General features: G+C 33.4%; 1 protein-coding gene across 2 annotated transcripts in view; it reads right to left on the bottom strand.

Annotated features, from left to right (window-relative positions):
* Window positions 1-4481, bottom strand: part of LOC106471271 (octopamine receptor beta-1R-like) — a 30308-nt gene that overhangs the window by 22455 nt on the left and 3372 nt on the right. The window contains exon 2 of one of the 2 annotated variants that reach the window (XM_022399876.1): window positions 1464-2509. The exons of the other annotated variant lie outside the window; for it this stretch is intronic. The gene's annotated coding sequence lies outside the window, so the exon portion shown is untranslated. Of the gene's footprint in view, window positions 1-1463; window positions 2510-4481 lie in introns of those variants that run through there. 2 annotated transcript variants of the gene reach the window in all.

Here is a 4481-nt window from a genome sequence, read left to right as displayed (position 1 = left end):
TTTATCTCTCTTTCTATCTAGCTGTATCTATCTATTTATCTCCCTTTCTATCTAGCTGTATCTATCTATTTATCTCTCTTTCTATCTATCTGTATCTATCTATTTATCTCTCTTTCTATCTATCTGTATCTATCTATTTATCTCCCTTTCTATCTTGCTATTTATCTATCTGCATCTATCTATTTATCTGTCTATCTGCGTATTTATCTATCTATCTGTCCGTCTCCCATCTATCTCTCTATTTATCTGTCTATCTTTGCGTTTATCTACATATTTATATGTGTGTTTATCTATATATCTCTGTGTGTAGTTATCTACATATCTATCAGTGTGCTCGTCTATCTTCCTATCTAGATCTGTTTATTTACCTTCGTTACGATTTTCTATTTATATAATTAGATATATAATAACGATTTGTATCGTCTTTCTAGCTAAAGTTATAAGGAACTGACTCTCTTGTCTTCAAACGTTACCAAAGATTTACTGCAAGAAAATGTCGACACTTTGGAACACTTTCAGTTTAAAACCGTTCAAAACAGAAACTTATAAGATGACATGTAAAACGATTTAAGTAAGTTAAAATGTGTTACCACGTTCCTCGTGACGTCAGCACCTGTGATCGATCACATTTACATATCACACACACACAAAAAAAAATCTGTCAATCGATCTCTGATTCCGCAAGCTACAAGGCGCTGTGCAGTTTTGGACAGGATTTCATTCAGCGGGTAAAAAAAAATAACTGATAAAAACAGAATCAACTAATTATGTACAGACCTATGTTTTTCATGTCAATGAACCGGATTGACCTGCTCGAACGAAGTGAGTTCGAAGGTTTATTAAACTAAAGCACCTGTGCAAACCTGCGTACTGGTAGATCGGAAGTCTACAATGCCATGTATAGGTGGTGGATTTTTTTATTTCTTTTCAATTTTCGTTATTTTATTGAACTGAAAATCACGTTGTGCGATTACAACGCCTCTAGCGGATTTTTCATGATAAAACTAAATATATGTGTGTGTGTATTAATTTAACAGGTATTTGTCTAGATTGTGAAATTAACTTTAGACGCTAGATGTAGACAGTTTTGTTTTTCTCTGAAACGCCCTCTGGTAATAGTTGAGCATACTTTTAACCTTAAAGTGTAGTTTGTTTGTGTTTTTTGAGTTATCGCAAAAAAAATTAATCGAGTAATTTTTATCTAAAATTTTTTGGTCGAATATCAAAAGTAAATATATAAGAAACACGAGCTTTCATTTAATTCACCAATAGATGTGATAGATTTCGGGAAATTCCACCCATCATCAGTAACCTTGAACAAGAACGAAAGAAAACAATACTTATTTATATAGTAGTGGACTGTATACTATATGTTTTGTTCTTTTTCCACAATAAAAAATGATATATTTGTCGAGAAATAAACCAATCACATCTCAAGACACATTGATAGATAGGCGTACAGCTTTACATTTCATTTGAACCAATCACATCTCAAGACACATTGATAAATAGGTGTACAGCTTTACTTTTCATGTGAACCAATCAAATCTCAAGACACATTGATATATAGGTGTACAGCTTTGCTTTTCATTTGAACCAATCACATCTCAAGACACATTGATAAATAGGTGTGCAGCTTTACTTTTCATTTGAACCAATCAAATCTCAAGACACATTGATATATAGGTGTACAGCTTTACTTTTCATTTGAACCAATCAAATCTCAAGACACATTGATAGATAAGCGTAAATCTTTACTTTTCATTTGAACAATCAAATCTCAAGAAACATTGATAGATAAGCGTAAAGCTTTACTTTTCATTTGAACCAATCAAATCTTAAGACACTTGATAGATAAGCGTAAAGCTTTACTTTTCATTTGAAATCCAGCCTTAGATTCAATTAAGAAAGATTTCTAGCTCTTACGAAATTAAGATACATAAAATCTGAAAGAGAATGAACGCGTTTTGCTTATGTTAATATGTTATCGAAGAATAGCCACTGAGTTGTTTCCCTCCAGTGTTAGGTGATCAATGATTGGTCGAAATGGATAGTGAACATGATATGTGATCATCGATTGGTCATTGCTCACTTAAACACGCGCTTCTATTCTCTAATATTTTATAAACTAAGACTTTCATCATTAACTAATATATGTTCTTTAATTCCTACGTCAACGTCTCTGTACGACTTTTATTGTCACAGGCACATAACTTCCAGTTCCCTCTTACTATATAATTTCTAGCGTCATCACAGCATCGGCAGAGAAGACGAGGGACTCCATATTGATTTATCGATACAGAGGTACATATTATCATAAAGAAATCAGATGTTTCATGTAATTATTCGGGGCACCAGCAACTCCCTCAGTTGCGGAAAGTTTATTTTTTTTTCCAGTAGTCTTAAATCTGTCAAGTTTATCTTGAGAACAAAAAATTGATGAAAAGTAAATGGTAAGAAGGAAACAGCACATCAGTTATCCCGTCTGTCTATAAAGCAATGAGCTAATCTGAAAGAAAAAAAAAAGTCATTGAAGTGCGCATGTGCAATCACACACACAAAAAAAAAGAAGTACGCATGCGCAAGCCTCATATCCTACGATATTCTCAGATACTCCAGTAGAAATATCAATACGTTACACGGAATTCAACCCTGAGTCTCAGAAAAAGGTTTGAACAGATATTTCCGCGATAATTTAATTTCTCTGAATAATGTTAAAATAATACAAATGTTTTATGACATATAATCATAGTTACTAACTGATTAATTCACTTTCGAGAAATGAAATTGAAATTTTACAAAGAAAGAGGAGTAAAAAGAGAAGTTATACCTTTTGTTGCCACGATATCGTCGAATGTTCCAGCACAAAGATTAAATTATAGTTCGCTATGTTCAAGTAATAATTGACAGCGTATTTATTTCTCCAGTAGGCGGTAGTGGAAAAAGAGATAACTAAATCAAACGCATATGTTTTTTTTTTAAATTAGAAGTTTCAGATATTAAGAAACAGCGCACCCTGTCGTTAATGTTTCTGTAAATTTATTTATTTCACGTTATTGTAATTTTTTTCAAATCTTATCCCGTGTCTGTTGAATAGTTTGTTTGTTTATTGTTAAACACAAAGATACACGATGGGCTATATGTGCCGTGCCCATCAAGAGTATCGAAACCCGATTTTGAACCTTATAAGCCTTCAGACGTACCATTGAGGCTGTTGGATAGATAGATGGATGTATATATATATATAATTTTTTTTTCTAAATATTCACATCAAAATATTTCTGTTTATATATATATACATATATTCATGATGTTAGAAAAACACGTAGGTTCGAGAAGTCTTGATAGAAATGAATAAAAAACCCTATAACCCGAGCGCTTTAGAAAGAAGAAGAAAGGCCCACCTTACGAAATCGCTCGGGTTATAGGGTATTTATTAATTTCTGTTATATATCGTCAGACCTGCTGTGCGAGGTGGAAACCTAAATCCTGTCTACTGAAACAAAACGACAGCTGGACAGAAGTTATAGATGTTTCATGTGATGTTATAGACGAATGATGAAGGTCAGATACATGCGAAGGACAACTAATGATGACGACAACTGCTGGATATATGTAAGAAAATGAATTAGATCCGAGGGAAGATTAGTAGAAGGAGGAAGAGCGAGAGGCAGGCAGAAGACACACTCGGTTCGATGACATAAGAAAATGAAACGGAGATTTAAAAATTGAATAAGAAAAGTTGACGCAGACAGCGAAGAAAAACGAGAGGTTAAGAGCCACGGTCGTCGACGCTAATTCCGAGAGAAAGAAAATGTATAGCAAATCTTTAAATAGCAAACAAGTTAAACCACGTGTTAAGCCCATACAAATGTCCCCGCTGTTTCTAAAATCTGAGGTTCGATTCCTCGTGTAAACACAACACATAGCCCATTGTGGTTTTGCTTTAAAACAAACGCACGACAACTCCGGCGGATAAAAGCCAAATCAATAGTGTTATAATACATAAGCCTATTTCAAAACGTTACTATAAGGAATGGTTTTATGGCAACTACCGCCCAGATAGTTGCCCCCCGGACAACTGGTCCCGTAGGAATATTTACCTCCCCCTAGGAATATTTACCACATATTTCTTACATGTTAAAGAAGAATGAATTGTCTAAAACCGTTTAATCCTCTCATTTACTGCGCATGTCACGAGGTTTAAATTTTAATTAAACTATTTTTGGTTTATTTTATACCAATTAGTATAGCTTTTAAATAATCCACATTTTAATAGTATCTAAGTTCTTACTTTTATAAACCAATATTTAACAACATTGTTATTTTATTACAATGAAAAAACTTTAACACGAAACCGGTGTTATTTTCTCCTACTTAAACGGTTTCAGAAAATTCATTCTTCTGTGAAATATAAGAATATGTGTTCCCCCCTATTATAGTAAGTTATATTAATACAATAAGTATGGCTGCGGGGGAGG

Source organism: Limulus polyphemus, unplaced genomic scaffold, assembly GCF_000517525.1.
Source record: "Limulus polyphemus unplaced genomic scaffold, Limulus_polyphemus-2.1.2 Scaffold4508, whole genome shotgun sequence".
In the NCBI taxonomy this organism is placed as follows: domain Eukaryota; kingdom Metazoa; phylum Arthropoda; class Merostomata; order Xiphosura; family Limulidae; genus Limulus; species Limulus polyphemus.
The sequence above is the reverse complement of the archived record's forward strand: the minus strand, read 5'-3'. Positions and strand labels throughout refer to the sequence as shown.